Genomic DNA, 16,873 nt, shown 5'->3' with positions numbered 1-16,873 from the left:
CCACTAGTGATGGGGGTTTCTTTTCATTTGTTTGTTTATTAGTTTCAGTTTCTCATCTGTGAGTTGCTTACAAAGACCTAGTGCCCATTTTCCTAAGGTTGCCTTTTTATGTCAATGTGTACAAACTTCATACATTGTAAAACTTAACCCCTAGATTGTTATTTGCAGTAGAAGTCTAGAGGGCAGGAAACGCCTTCTTAAACACCCAGTATAAGTCTAAAAACCTCAAAGCTATAAAGGAAATATACACAGATTTGTCTATGTGAAAATAAAAAGTTTATATATATGGTAACAGGTACCATAAGCAGAGTGGCTTTGCCAGAATTGCTAGTTTAAATGATCACTTGGCTGCAGTTGGGAAAATGGATTAGAGGGGAGATGGCCTGAGATGGGGAGAGATGAATGAGGAGGCGGTTTCCAAAAATGAAGATGAGCAGAGAGAGGTTGCAGGCTGATTGAATGTAGAGGAGCAAAACACGGGGATCCTAAAACAAGATATTAATTTAACTAACACTAATCAACACACATTAAGTAAAAAGAGTGTGAGCCTAAAGAGACAGCAGAGCTATTGCTGTTACCAGTGGGGGCCTCGGACAAGGTACAAAGCCCCTGAGCTGTGGTTGCCTCGTCTGCAGTAATGGGCAGACTATCATCTGCTTCTCCAGGTGGCTGCGATTAAATGAGCATATGTAAAAGCTCCTATAGCATGACCTGGCACAAAGTGAGGCCACAGTGTACCTCAGCTCTCTGCCTTGTTCCATTCCTGCTGTCACTGGGCTGGGGCCAGGAAAAGTAATGGCTCGTCATGGGGCAGTGGTTACCAAGCCTGACTGCTGCTCAGAACCACCTGGAAAACTTTTTTAAATTTATGGATCCCTGGGTTCCACTCCTAGGGATTCTAATTCTGTTGGTCTAGTATGGAACTCAGAAATTATTTTTATTTTTATCAAGCTGCCCAGGAGATCTCTATACTTGGGAACAGCTTTCCCCCAAGGGCGCAGGATCTGGTGGAGAAGGCAAACAATTAAATCTGAGTTGGTCTCCAGGCTGTATGTTAGATCTCTAGAACTTAGTCTTCCTACACAAGTAGAACTTTGTACATCTCCCCATTTTCCCCACCCCCAGCCCCTGCAACCACTATAATTAATAATACTGTATTTGTTAAGTGTACTTGGAATTTGCTAAGACCCTAGATCTTAACTGTTCTCACCACACACAAACACAAAAGTAACTATGTGAGGTGATGGAAATGTTAACTAGCTTGATTTTGGTAACCATTTCAGAAAGTATCAAAACATCAGGTTGTACACCTTAAATATATACAATTTTTATTTGTCAACCATAGTTCAATAAAGAGGGAGGATTGAGTCAGCGTGGCCGTAAGAAGAGACTGTGTATTGGTATGGGGGGGTCCGGCCCCGGGTGGCGTGGTGATCTCACAGAGGGTGAGGTCTGTGAAGGAGGGCCAACAGCATCCCCGAGGAATCAGCAGTGCTGTCAGCGAGGGGCGTGGAGGGAAAGGAAGGAGAGGTAGGTTGGGGTTAAATGGGGCAGCTCTTGAAATGCTGGCTAAGGAATTTGGACTTTATCACAAAAGCAATGGAGACTCATCAAAGGTTTTTAAGCAGGGCAATAACTTGCTAAGATCTTATCTTAGTAACTGAGTAACACCACCCTGGCAGCAGTGTGCAGAATGCACTCTACAGGTGTTAGGGATTTGGTAAAACTATGATTATCCTAACAGCTTGATTTGGAAAATATATCCTTTATGTGATCTTCTACTCTGCTCAAGGTGAGGGAAAATACAAATAAGGAGACGGTCTAAGTGATGAAATATAGGGAAAGACGTGGCAAATTTGCCTTATACTGTGACTCAAGGTATAAACACCTTTAAACACCTCCAGCTTTTGTTTCCAAATTAATTAGCACAAGTTTTAATAACCTTGTGTGAAATGTAGACTGAAAAATGACAAAATCTTGACATGTACTAACTTAAAAGTGAATTCACCTGTTCAGAAAGGCTTTACTGAATTTGAACCACAGCTTTACTTATATTTGACGATGAGTAGCAAAACACGGTCCTTTTGATTTTTGGACAAATGATTCAGTACCAGTAACAGAAATGAAAGCAGAAAATGTCTTTTCACAAAGCAATTCAATGGTAAAATTTTGATGAGCTCTTGACTTCCAGACCAATGTCCAAGCCCACAGGCTGTTTTTGGTGCCAAGAAGCTGAACCGCATGTGCCCAGCCGGAGACCGAGGCTTTGCTACAGAGACATGAGGAAGGGGGAAGGGAGAGAGAGATAGAGAGAGACACTGGTTAGAAAAGATTTACTGTCCAGGCATTTAGATGAGATGGGCAGTGCCCAAAGACAGTTAGGTAAACCAGAGGATTACTGACGACACTGGGCCACCTCCCCCAAACTCCACGAACAAGACTGAACCACTGCTGAAGTGCCAGCAAGGCCCTTTCACAGAGCCCCTCCCAGAGGCCCCTGCAGCACAGGAAGCTGAGTGAGCTGCTAAGGGAGGCTGAGTCCTGGAGACTGTCAAACTTCTTCCACGAAGCAGCATTTTAAACATTGATTCTTTCCCTCCCTTCCTCCCTCTCTCCCTTGACTGCACTTGTTTCTCTGTACTTACTCTTTTCCATCTCTTTCTCTAGTTTTAAATAAAAGGAGGAGGAGCAGGTTGAATTTTTTAAGACCAAGCACCTTTTTTCTGTACAATTCACTTCATTTGTTGTTGTTGTTTAATTAAAGTTAATTGAGGTGGCAATAGTTAGTAAAGTTACATACGTTTCAGGTGTACAATTTTGTAATACATCACCTAAATATCGCATTGTGTGTTCACCACCCAGAGTCAGCTCTCCTTCTATCACCATATATTTGATCCCCCTTACCCTAATCTACCACCCCCCTCTCCATTTACCCTCTGGTAACCCCTAAACTATTGTCTGTTTATGAGTTCTTGTTTCTTTGTCTTGTTCCTTTGTTGCTTTCAGTTTTATATCCCACATATCAGTGAAATCATATGGTTCTCGACTTATTGTCTGACTTATTTCGCTTAGCATAATGTCCTTCAGTAGATGATTAGGTAAAGAAGATGTGACATATATACACAATGGAATACTATTCTGCCATAAGAAAAGATGAAATAGTGCAATTTACAGTTCACGTCTTTGCTGGCACACTGCCCTAGAAAGTACGAGTGTGTGAGGCTCCGCAGCGCCTCCTCTTGGACGCCTGTCTGTTTATCTGTGGTGGAGACTTCAAGTGATCTGTCTGTTTCCAGGTCAACCAACACGTGCCCCTCCTTCCTCTGGAGGTTAATTTAACATACAAGTTCTGACTCAGGATTTGGTCATAAACACAGTTGGGAATAGAGTCAGGACTCAAGAGAAACTGGTCTCGGTACAAAACCCCAGAATCAATGGCCAATCTCATGGTCAGGTCAAAGATGAACCTTCTCTTATCGACCTGGTACTAGAAGGGTGTTCAGGTCAGGACCAAGCATTGCCCTCCTTTATCCAGAGCAGAAGGGAAGAATCTTAAGCTTTCTTGTAAGACCATTTGAAAATAAATAGAATGCAAAGACTCCTCCTCTGGGTGAGTGCCGAAGACTGAGTAATGTGGCTGGCAGGTGGGGTGGTAATATTTGTTGTGTGCGACAAAGAAATCACAGAGATTAGAGCTATTCTAATATCAATAGTTCTACCCCAGCATTCTTTGGTTGGCATTTATCAGGTATTCCTTTTCCATCCCTCTGTTTTCCATTGTCCTATAGCTGACACACATCGAATGTAGGATGAAACACTGTGAGTCTGATATTACTCTTGTCCTTTCTATCTGCCAACTCAGCCACGTGCAGTCAGCTAAGTGCTCCCAAATGTAGCACGAGGCAGGGCCCCTATGATGCTGAGTGGACATTTGGGGAACCCAGATGTCACCTGAATTCTCATGCTTGATCTTTCCCCTGTCAAGTCTTATAATTGGGAGGATCATGCAAATTGATTGAGTTTGACTGATAAAACTTGGTCAAAAAAATAAAAGAGACTAAAGTTAACTTTTTGTCAAGTGTGGCCTGATAATATTTCTCTTCCAAGACTTTTCCCAGGATCAAATTCACAGCATTTTAAGTAAATATGTAATAATTAACAGGCAACACTTAATGTGCACCCATCCAGTGTGGGACAGTGGTTGAGGAGTGATTAACAAAGGAAGAGAAATCTACGAATTTGGTTTTCAAGTGTTGTTTTCTGGGACTCTGACCAGGACTCAAATACGAAGTTGTTATTAGCAGAGCCTGGGGGTGAAGTGCGGGGGCTGTGGAGTCAGGCAGGTCTGGGAATGGATCTCAGTTCTGCCACTTACTAGGCACGTTAGCTAAACTCATAAGCACAGTTTCCTCACCCTCAGGATGGGGGCAGGTGTTCTGGAAGGATCACATGAGGAAAAGTACGTGGTCTCCTATAAAACCAGAATCTCAGCTTATCTGGGTGCATCATTTGGGAGAATGAGGAGTCAGGCCTTGGAGTGAAGGGGGTGTTTTATCACATATAACAGAGAAGGCTTACAAAACAGAATATCCTGAGAATCATAAGAGATAAGCAGATAACCCAGTGTAGGAAGGAGCAAAAGAATTGAACAGGCAGTTTTCAGGGGAAGATACCACGTGTCCAGTTAATTTATAAAAGGGTGGGTATTGGACCTCCTTGTGTTGGGAAATGCAAAGCAGCACCATGGTGTGCTGGCCTGCGCATTCACCGGGACAGCTAACATGAGGACAACTGACAAGAGTAACTGTTGGAGATAGTGTGGAGCATGAATCAATGAGGCCACTTTGGAAAAGGGCTCAGGAACGTCTCCTAGAGTGAAAACTGAGCGAGGCCCATGGCCCAGGAATTCCTATGTGATCAGGAGATGCAAGAATGTTCACAGCAGCATCGTTACAATGCCCGTAATCTGGAATTGGCTCAGATGCTAGTAAAGTGGATAAGCGGATTTTTTTTTCATGCAATGAAATGTTACATAGCAATGAAGATGGCTGAATCACAGCTACATACAGCAGTATGGATGAATCTCAAATGTGACACTGAGTAAAAGAAGCTGGACACAAAAGAACCCGTACTGTGAAATTCCAAGTATGGGAAATTGACAAACTGAAATTGACAAGATAAAACCCCACTTTGGAAAAGCATATTTGGTAATGGACGATTAAAAGGAACAGGGAAGTGATTACCTTAAGTGTCAGGAGTGGAGTCTACTTTTGGTGGAGAATGAGGGGTTAGCGAGAAGGAGGACATGGTTGTGTTTCTTTTTTACTAAGTGATGGTTTCGTGAGTGTTTGCTTTGTGATCATTCTCTCAGATGTGTGCTTGTTTTGCAAACTCTTCTGCACGTGTCATATTTCACAATAAAAGTGCTAAGAAAAAGAAAATGTATATAAAACCTTCAGCACAGTTTAAGTTTTCATTAAATAAGGTAGTTGTTGGTTTTCTTAATATTGGTTAGGAGATGCTTAGTTGGAATTGCAAAACTAGATAAAGCACTTCAAAGTGACAACTTTTTCTAGTTGTACAAACTAAGAGTCAGCCAGATGTGCCTGGCCCAAGAGACCACCAAGAGACATAACCAAGGATAGACCTTTCCTCCCTGCTGTTAACCAAGCCAGCAGGCTGCCAGCAAGGATAGGGCATGGTGCCCTGTGAGGCCATGACCAGCAGAGAATTACCTAGCCCCGGTAAGCAAGAATTTCTGATGGTAAGGACAGCTGTGGACATTTTATCAAACTTCCCCCTGGTGATTCTAACCTGCAGCCAGGGTTGAGGAACCCGCCCTAGTGCTGAGGAGGAGGTTGACAGCCACTGCCAGAGGAGCACATGCTGCTCCCAAGGAGAACAGGTGCCCCAGAGGTGGGGCAGAAGGTCCCTCAGCAGACCCCTTGCTCAAGGAACCTTGTGTCACAGGCTGAGATGAGTAGTGGTAGAGGTGGCTGTTCCCCAACTCTGCCTCCTCTGAATGAGTTTGTTTTTTTAAGACAGCAGAGCTTCCATGATCATGAGTAGCCCCCTTTATCCCTTCAAATGCTGAATCCTGAAATTCATTTTTCAGAGAAGGGCACTTGGCTCAACAGCATGCTGGATAACCACCCATATACTGGATGCATTGAAACCAGCTGTTGAAAATATAATTTTCAGACCTCCTGAGAAATTTTGACTCTACTTAAAAAAGAAAAATTATAAGCTGTTTCAATGGTAGAACAATAACCAAAAATGCCAACTTAATGCATTTACGAGTCTTTTCAAAGACACATGGGCCTCTAGAGACAAAACACATGGAATGAAATGAAGTTAGGAGAAACATACCTGGCGGATGTGACCCACCAAGAATCCTGAAGACACCAGGGCAAGGCAGGTACAAGTACAGCCTTTGTACACGGCAATAAAATTTTCTTCTGATACTAACGCCTAGAGTTGGCACCAGACTCTACAGGTTAAAGGGCATGGTCCCAATAAGACTGTCCCCATTTGAGATGACAGCCACAAGTTTGGGGAACCCCAGGACACCTGTACTTCTGACCAAATGTCTGCAAGTCCAAGAGGTCCTCATGACCCTTGTAAGTTTCAATAATTCACTAGAAGGACTCACAGAACCAGGAAAGACTCATAAATGCATTAAGTCTTTAATGCATTAAACCAGGAAAGCACTATATTTATAATACAGTTTTATTATAAAGGATTCAAATCAGGACAAGACAAGTAAGGGTATACATAGGGCAAGGTCTGGAAGAGTCATGAACACAGTTAATAGTATTTTGCTTTAAATAGAACATTTTGAATTAAAGCGTTTGGTCTATTGAAAGTCCCATTTCGTATCAGGGCTGGTTTAAATATTCTCTTATGTATGTCTCTTAAGACAAATGCTCAGTCGTTAAGATATCACCTCCCTGTTTTTCCTCTTCTACAACACAGTGTTCCAGATATGAAGATGGTTGTATAATAAAGAATCCGACTGCCCTTTGTCACTGGTTTATGGTAGGGGGACGAAATCCTAAGAATTTCCTGAGTCATAGGAGTATCTTTGTTATTCATGAGCCCCTTGGATCAGCCCAGAGTTTATCCTGACAAAATGACTCAGAGTGGAGGCGGGTCACCAGAAAGACCAGCCATGTGATTAAAGTGTTAGGGTTTTGAGCCAACCTTACCTCCATGGAGAGAAGAGGGGCTGGAAATTGAGTTCAGTCATGTGGCCACTGATTCCACCAATCATGGCTACATAAAGAAACCGCAATGAGAACTCTGGCCACTGCAGCTTGGTGGGGTTTTCTGGTTGGTGAGCACATGAACGTGCTGGGAAGGTGATACACTGTGATTCCACAGGGAGAGGGCGTGAAAGCTCTGTGCTCATGACTCTTCCAGACCTTGCCCTATGTATACCTTTACTTGTCTCGTCCTGATTTGAATTCTTTATAATAAAACTGTATTTATAAATATAGTGCTTCCCTGGGTTCTGTGAATCCTTCTAGTGAATTATTGAAACTTACAAGGGTCATGCGGACCTCCTGGACTTGCAGACATTTGCTCAGAAGTACAGGTGTCCTGGGGTTCCCCAAACTTGTGGCTGTCATCTCAAATGGGGACAGTCTTATTGGGAGCATGCCCTCAGATTGTGGGCTCCTGAGAAAGATCAAAGCAGTTTAGAAGCTACGGAACTGACTAGCACCAAGCAAATTTATCAAAGAATTTACATAATTCTGAATAACAATGTAGCAATTTACAATGAGGAATATTTTGATTAGGTGATTTGAAATCATTGTACCAACTTGTTGGTGCCTTCTTCCGCTAATAGCAAAGCCAAAATTCAGAGCCAAATTAATAAGAGATCGGTGCTTGGTGGCTATGGAATCAGAGCAGTGGCCAAACCCCATGCATTCTCACTTTTTGACCCTTTATCCTACACTACAGGTGTACTACCACCCTTCTACTTTCATAATAGAATGCGTTCCTTAGATGTGCTTTTAACATGTATTTGTGTGGATGTAGCCTTATTTATACATTGTATCCTCTTAAGAACACATAAAGGTCATCTTGGTTGACCTTTTTAGATTAGAAAGTTTCCCTCGCTACATATTTACCATCAAACCTGAGGGTTTATCTCATACTCTTCTCCACTTTTAAATTGGTTATGATCAGCACTTTCACAGCATTACATTTCTGAACTCACCCAGAATTTAGCCTGTACACCTTTGTACATTGTAAGAGAACTCATCCCATGAGCATGCTTAAAAATAGCCATTCAATCCAGCCAGTGTTTACCCTTTTGAGGCATGTGTGACTAATTGCAGGTATTTATTACATGCTTAGTTGGGTAGATGGTTTGACTTCAAGCTAGAGCCTTTTAAAATACTGTTTTCTTGACATTTAATTGTTCAATTGGAGCCTTTACGCACCTTTCATCACTGAAGCATGAATAAAGAATGAAATTACTTCAGAACGGGTCTGGTGTGGTGCTAGAGATTACGGAGAAACTAGAGGCAGGAAGCAAAAAAGTTTAAAAATACAATGCTACTTCTGCCTCAGGTGGATCTCAGATGTGTATGTTTTTGATTTTCCAAAATTATTAAATGGAAAGGCAGCCATTCCAGAGCTCAAACCCTGTAACTAGACATAACATTTAGCTTCAGTCATTCAGTGCCGAGGATCTGCCTCTTACGCTGACATTTCAGAAGCACTTTGAAGAATGCTCACCCTTGGATCTAAGGGACCAGAGTTGGACACACAGTTAGCATCCCAGCTGTGTGCAACCAACGCTGTTTTATCTACCCACACTGAGGATGGCTTAGTCAAGATTCTGTCACAAAGCCAGCTCAGCTTCTTTGAGAGCAGCCATTCAGAAGAAGGAATTGTTTTTGTCAGCTGCCCAGTGGAGCAGGCCTGCCTGCTGTGTAAGGCAGACTGGGCATTCTATCTATTTTCTCTTGGGAGTGGTTCTGAGTCCTCACATGTACTGTGACAGACGTGCCTCCGAAAACAGCACTGAGTTGTGAGCCAGGTAGTCTCACGGAGACTCTGCCAGAAATCAGTGTGGGCCTCAGTGAACCCTGACCCAACACCCCATGCATAGGATCTCCTCCCTGAGGCCCCCACACTCAACATATCCAAAGCAAGAACCATAATGCACCTCTCCAAACCCGTTCTTTCTGTTTCCTGCTCCAGTCACTGGTACCACTGTCTATCCAAAATCATGGACATCTTTCTTGATTGGTCCCTTCCCTCACCCCCACAGCAAACCATCAACAAGTTTGTCTATTTACCCTCTAACTTTTCAAATCTATCCACTTCTCTCCATCCCAACCCCAACACTCTAGTCCAAGGTGCACCTATCCCTCTCCTGAAGAACTCTGACACCTTCCCAGCTGGTCAGCCACATCCACTGCCTCTCCATCTCCTCTTCTCCCTAATCCAGGGTGATTTTATAAACCCAGGTTATGTCACTGCCCTGATGAAAGCCCTCCACCACTTCCCACTAGTCTCAGGATGCTGATCAACACCCAGGTTCAGTATGCCTGGCCTCTGCCCCATCTTGGGCCACACAACATCCCTGAATCCTGACAGACCAGTCCTGCTGGTTTTCCTCTCATCCAGCTTCCTCCTCCCACAAGACATTTGCACCTGCTATTCCCCATGCCTGCAACGGGGCCTTCTCAACACCAACCCCCTTTTATTTTATTGTGGCAAAACATACCTACCATAAAATTTACTGTTTTAATCATTTTAAGTATACCGTTCAGTGGCATTAAGTACATTCATACTGTTGTGCAAAAATGTGAAACACTTCACAAATTTGTGTGTCACCCTTGCACAAGGGCCATGCTAATTTTCTCTGTGTTGTTCCAATTTTAGTCTATGTGCTAATCAAGTAAACACCCACCCCATTTTGACTATAAAATGTGACTCATCCTGCAGATTTCAGCTTAAAAGGCATTTATTCAAGGATGCCTTCCAGGGCCAGGCCCATAGCCTGTCACACATTCCCTTGACTGCACAGCACTCAGCATGAGTGATATGATTAATTGGTATCTGTCTCTCTCACTAGACTGTGAACTCCATAAGGACAGCACTCAATACCTAGAGGACCGCTAGGCACACAGTAGGAGCTCAGTACAACCTGGTTAAATGAATGAGTGAATGAAAAAATGAAGAAGTGCAATTCTATCCACAGTGAAGACCACCTTTGACATTATTGTAGAAAATCAGGTAGTTCTGCATTGTCTTGAATTCCATTCCAGGGTGGAATCTTGGCTTCACCTTTGGAAAATTCAAACCAATAGTGAGGTTATTTTTTTTTTCTTTTCTCAAAGAGCAGAATGATTAATTCAGACTTACCTCTCATAAAAGAGGAAAACACCTGGTAGTCTTTAAATATTATGTTTTCCTTTCATTCAGTTCATCAGGATTTTAAAACCATTGAATCTTGACTGAGACATCTGCAGCAGTTTATAATTTCCAAAAACTAATGTAACGTAGAGCTCATGTTTCATAAGCTTGCAAGACACTCAGCTTGATCCTGCCCCACCCTGTCTGTTGAGAAGCCCCCATCACCACTCAGGACTGACAATGGGGTCGAGAGATGGCTTTCCCTGGAATCTGAGGTGTGTCTGCACCCACCAAGTTCATGGAGAACTTGTTATGCTGACTCCAGGAAGCCCTGCTATGGGCCAGACAGGGTGCATCTGGGCTTTCATGGGACCGAGGACTCTACCCCCGAGTTACAGCAAGAACAGTTGACATTCACGTGACCCTTCACACCTGATAGCTATTCATAACACTGGGAGCTAGACATCAATATCATCACCAACAACAGCATCATAATTTGACAGATGAGGGGAAGACACTCAGAGGTCAAGCAGCTGGCCCAAGATCCCTCAGTCAGGGGCCCGGCCAGATTTGGTGTCTGCCTTTGATGCCCAAATCCTGCTCTTTTCACTCCACTTTGCTCCTTATGTCATTAACCTCTGTATTTTTAGAGCCAACTTCTATTATAATGGCACCCTTGAAGTGGTATAAATAAAGAGCATCTGGCCACTTTGTATCATGGGTGAAGCCATGGAAAATAGAAAGAAATGTGGTCTGTGATTATACGCCCTTTAATGCCACTGAACGCTTAGCCCTTGATTGCACACTCTGTGGTTCTTCAGTGTGTGTTGACTCACTGGCTGATCAAACGTCTGAGAGGAGGTATGGCATGATGACCCAGACTGCCTGGTAACACACAAAACCCTAAAAGCCCTGGCTGGGCCTGTGAGCGTCCCCAGACTCTGTCTGGACTAAAGAAAGTGTCCTCGTGCAGACACCATCTGGGAGCTGTTTCTTGCCTGGGTTTTCTGAAAAGTTTCATTTCATCTTGGGGAAGAAGCTAGGATGCCCTCTGCCTCTAAGTATAGGCTCTGGTCGGCTGAGTTCCTGGGGTTTCCTCTAAATCCCGCTTGTCCCCACCCTCTTCATGGTGTGGAGCACACTAATCTCTTGGATCAAAATGAGAACGAAATGCATAAGGCTTCTGCTGCAGGATCAGAGTGTGCTTAGATAACACTGTGGGCTCTTGGCTGAAAAGGTGATGAAAGGGAGAGCGGCGCCTGCATGAGGTCACAGACTGAAACCTTCTGACACCTGTCCCCTTGTCACTACTGCTTTGGTCCAGCCTTGGACCCACTGAGCCAAAGGTTCCAGTGACCACAAATGTCCTTCAGGCTGACATTTCCCATCTCCCCATTAGGTTTTCCTTTTCTGTATTTATAAATCTGCCTTTCATCACCTCTACCACGTGCTCCCCTCAGTGTCGTGTTCCCTGTGACCCTCACCATCTTTTCCCTTGGCCACAGCTCATTTCTTTTCATGTCGACTGTCAAAACTCCAACTGCAGCAGAATGTAGGTAGCTTAGCTTTATTCACACAGCAATGCATGCACACATCCCCCAAACCTTTATTATCTACCTCCATCTTGGGTTTTCCAAAGCTCCGGTGTTTAAAAAAGAAATCTCTGCAGCGTTCCTTTATCTTATTTCAGGGCTCTCAGCTTTCTTCTAATTCAAAAAGGACTTCAAGCTTTTCAGAAGGATTAAAAATTTTTGTTATTTTAAAGATTCTTTAAATCGTCATCATTATCATTATTATTTAACAGTGATTTCCCTTCTGATCCTCACTTACAAAATAATCTCTCCTGGCATTTAAAAAACTTCTGCTTCTGTATTCCATTAAATGAATGGTTTTATTGTTGAATCTTAACTCTGTCAGCCTAAGAATAATTTCCATTGACGCCTGTACTTTACCATCCATACCTGCTCATTTTCCCCTCAGGTATGTGTGGTTAGAGGCTTCTTACACAGGGAGCGTAAAAGGCATCAAGAACACACCTGTAGGCAGGGATAACAATGCGCCAGGGGCACAGGACAGCCTAGTGGTCCAGGTTTTTATTCCTGTCCTGTGATTTTTTCTTGCTTTTCAGAGAAAATTGATGTCCTAAAAAACCACCGGTGGTTGTAGAATAATACTCCTGATTTTTGGAGGGGAAATTCTTACGTATCCATCATCAGTTGCTTCCTGCTTTCCATAATTATAGTTTAAATCATTTTCCTCTTAAAATTATTCATGACCATGTATTTTGAAGGGCTCCTATAACAAACTTACTGTTGAAATTATGGAACAAATAGAAAAGCTGGAAAGCTGCATAAAGAAGAAGATTTTAAATCTAGTTTAGAGGACTATAATGAGACCAACATGCAACTGGTTAGAGGCTAAGAACTATCCATAGAGAAGGGATAGTTTCCCTCTTTTCTTTTTCACACTGTCACTTTGACAAGAGAGGTCCTCAGTCTTTGTATCTTGGTTTGCTACTATGGAAACATTCCTCTGGGAATGACTTTATTATGATTTACTCATTCTTCATCAGTAATTTGTTCCAACAACACCCATCATTGTTATAGAAAACCTGTTCTGAATATATACAGACTTTGTATTCACTTGGGGTTCAAAAATGGAAGGACACAACTAGAAAATTAACAACATAATGTTACTTGCATTTTTTATTTTCAGACCTAGATATGTTTAAATAATGCCTTACACACAGCACTCAGAACTGGTTTTCCATATTAGAACATGAGATATAAAGGACCTCAAACATTTCAATCATTTACAATTGTGAAGTGTCCTACTCAAACAGAACTCTAACCTTGAAGTCAAGTATTTATCTATTGCTGTGTAACAAATTACCCCCAAAATGTAATGCCTTAAAACAGTGATAGATATTTATTATCTCTGGCAGTTTTTGTGAAACAAGGATTTAGAAGCAGTTTAACCTGGTAGTTCTGGCTCTAGGTCTTTTATGAGTTGTAGTCAAAACGTAGGTGAGGGCCGCAGGCATCTGATGTCTCGGTGGGCGGGAAACCCGACGTGCATACGGCCAACGCAGTGGCTGCAGGTTGGTGCGAGGACCCCGTTCCTCACTATACGCTTCTCGGCAAGGTTGCTTGAATGTTTCCATGACATGGTGCTGGCTTCCCAAAGAGCAAACATTCTGAGGGAGCGAAGCCAGGTGGAAACTACACCCTTTTTAGGAGTCAGTCTCAGAATCACATAGGATCACTTTTATTCATCCAATGGGAGGGGAACCAAGCTCCACGTTTTGAAGGGAAGAGTATCAAATAATTTGCAGACATGTTTTAAAACGATCCATGATTATAGATAAATGCAAATTATTTTAAATATGTATAACTTATTTTGAGGTACAATTTATATAAAGTAAAATTCACAAATCTTAAGTGTACAGCTCAGTGACTTTTTACATGAGTATACTCTTTGTAACTACCACCTAGATTAGTTCAAAAAATACCACATTTTTAGCCCCTTATAAAGTTCCATCACGTACATTTCTTTGAATTTTCTATGTACACAATCATCATCTACAAATAAAGATAGCTATAATTCTTTCCTTCAAATTTTTATAATTTTGATTTATTTTTCTTGACTTCCTGTACTGTCTGGGACTTCTAGTACAATGTGGAATAGAGGTGGTGTCAGTGGACATCTTTGTTTTGTTCTCGCCTTAGGGAGACCACATTCAGTAGTTCACCATATTTATCTGCAGGTTGCTTTATAGGTAACTCATGTGATTGAGGAAGCTCCCTTCTACTCCTAAGCTGATTCAGCTCTAGCAATACAAGTGTAGGTAGAATCACAATTCATGGTTTGACTACTTGCTCAAAGCTTTAAATATTAGCCAGAGTATTATTGCCTTTAGCTGTGAATGTCCCTTGTCTAATTTACAGAAAAATCATGCCAGGTCTACATGCAAAAATATTGCCTTGGCAGTCTTCAATTTCCAAATACACTGATCTTCAAAAACATATGTGTTAGACAGTACTTTGGAAATTGCAAGACTTTTTCACATGGAGGCTTATTTATGCTTGGTGCTTAACTATGTAAGTCAACTACAAAAGTGTAGTTAATCTGCCTTGTGCCTAAAATATGATCTGTGTTATTGGTTGGGGGTGGCAGTGGGAATTTGAGGAGAAACAGAAGGAAGAAGAGAGGAAGCCCAACCCGCAGTAGCAGCAGCAGCATGAGGAGAGGACAGTTATGATGGCCACAGACTCCCAGAGCCGCCTCAGAGCCGGGTGGAGCGGACATATGTGAATCAGCATCACGTGAGTCAGGGCTCTCTGAACCCTGGCACATGTGGTGAAGAACTTTTAAATGTCTCAACATCCAATTCACATAGCTCTATAGGAAATAAATTTTGAAATGAGAGCATTTGACTAGTACTGACAAAGTGTTCTCAAGTTCATTGTCACATTCACTCTTCACAGCTGTCCTGTGAGGTTAACATCCACGCTTTGCAGATGAGGACACTGAGGCTAAGAGACATTCAGTGACTTGCCCAAGACCTCTCAGCCTAGCAGTTCTGCACCCAGGACCTGATCTGAGACTTGGGACATGCAATCTTTTCACTACGTCATGTTGGCAACTGATTGACTGACAATTTGTAATGTTTTTCAAAATTGCTGTGTGTTCATACTTAATGTAAGTTTAGATATTACTTTGCTTTGTGTAAATTGAAGCGACTGTTTTTAGATTTCCAGTCTTTATCATGGTGCATTTAGCCATTTGGTTAAACAAATAGAGGAACTGCTTCTCTTTCCTCCTCCAGCACATGTACCATTTTCACATTTTAAGAACTCTGCTCTAGGTACCCAAGTATGAAGGTATGAAAGTGGGACAAAGCTGGTAAAGAATAATAATTTGGCAAGTACCCACCATCTTACCCACCATAAGACTAATAATGACTGAGAGTCATTCAGCAGCATCATTTCCTTCATGTCAGCACATCTGTTTCCCATCACCAGGGGAAAGGCCCTGCCATGACCCTAATACCTTAGAGAGCAAATCTCAACTTACTAATACTTCCTAATGTAGATGCTGGGATCATCCTTGGTTTTCAAATGAAAAAATACACACATGTACAAGAACACTGCAGAACATACACATCTTGGAAGTCAGATTGATTTTCATAGCAGGTGGTGGTCTGCAACACCGAAGAGGGTCTGCTTTTGATACCAGACACGCAGGCAGTGGTGAGTAGGTGAGGGATATCTTAGGTCTCCATGTAGACTAATAACCCTGTTTACCATAAGACACTCACATGAGCCAGAAGAGAATGGCATCAGGACCCGGGGTGGGGGGCGGGGGCTGTTGAGCCTGAGGTTTCTCAGGTGACCGCAGATCCATTGGAAGGGGTGGTCAGAGGGCAGCTGGCTGGGCTGGATGGGTGTCCAGGTACCTGTGATGTACAGACCCAGCAAGGACACCAAAGGAGCTCGCAGTGTTACATAATAAACGTGGCCTCTAGAGAAGACAGACTCACATTTTCTCAAGGTTTTCTATTTGTACTGGATGAACTCAGTGTCAAATATGGAAGGGCATCTTTCCAAAGGCTGTTAATACTAGTCTCATTTGCTATGTAAACAAGGACAGAAGGCATCAAAGCCAGACGCCGTTACTTTTTGGATTCTGAACGTTCAAGTAGAGCTGATTGCTCTGTTTTTATCACTATTATTCTCAAATCATTGATTGGGTCATCTCATGAAACATGCAATTTTATAGCAAAACTTGAATTTTCCAAAAGTGGAGTTGCAAAGGTATTTGAGTTTGGCTTTCACCTCCTTAATTTTGTGAAGTTCTCTTAGGGTAGAAACCCAGTGATCTAAATAGCTAATAGGTAAAGTACAGAAGGCTTTCTCAGGGCTCTAGTTAGTCTGAAAATTTTTTTTAAAATTATAATTCCTCTAGACATTTATTTTGAAATGGCCCTGCCATGCTTTTTTGACTGCCTATCTAAGTCTCCCATCGCTCCCCTGCCTAGCATGCAAATTACTTGTTTATTTCTTATCTTATTGACAAAAGTCATTCTAGTAGGTTGCGGTGGTATCTCATTGGGGTTTTGATTTGAATTTCCCTTATTTCTAATACTGCTGAACATCTTTTCATATATCTGTTGGCCATCTGTATGTCTTCCTTGGAAAATTGCCTATTCATAGGCAACTTTTGGATAAATAAAATTTGAATATTAGCCTCTTATCAGAAGTATCGTTTGCAAATATTATCTCCCATTCAATTGGTTGTCCTTTTGTTTTGTTGGTGATTTCTTTTGTTATGGAGGAACTTTTTATTATAGTTTGATGTAGTCCCATTTATTTATTTTTGCTTTTACTTCCTTTGCTTTTGGGGTCAAATTCACAAAAATCCCTCTGAGACCAATCTCCTTAAGTTTAGTGCCTATGTTTTCTTCTGTGTGTTTTACTGTTTCAGGTCTTAT

General features: G+C 42.2%; 1 non-coding gene across 1 annotated transcript; it reads right to left on the bottom strand.

The window, feature by feature from the left end:
* Window positions 1-9,823: 9,823 nt before the first annotated feature.
* LOC141571475 (U6 spliceosomal RNA) lies at window positions 9,824-9,930 on the bottom strand. The gene has a single exon (XR_012496203.1). It is a non-coding gene; the product is annotated as a U6 spliceosomal RNA (small nuclear RNA).
* Window positions 9,931-16,873: the final 6,943 nt, after the last annotated feature.

This window comes from Rhinolophus sinicus, chromosome 16, assembly GCF_057876585.1.
Source record: "Rhinolophus sinicus isolate RSI-liver-muscle chromosome 16, RSI-T2T, whole genome shotgun sequence".
NCBI lineage: Eukaryota > Metazoa > Chordata > Mammalia > Chiroptera > Rhinolophidae > Rhinolophus > Rhinolophus sinicus.
The sequence above is the reverse complement of the archived record's forward strand: the minus strand, read 5'-3'. Positions and strand labels throughout refer to the sequence as shown.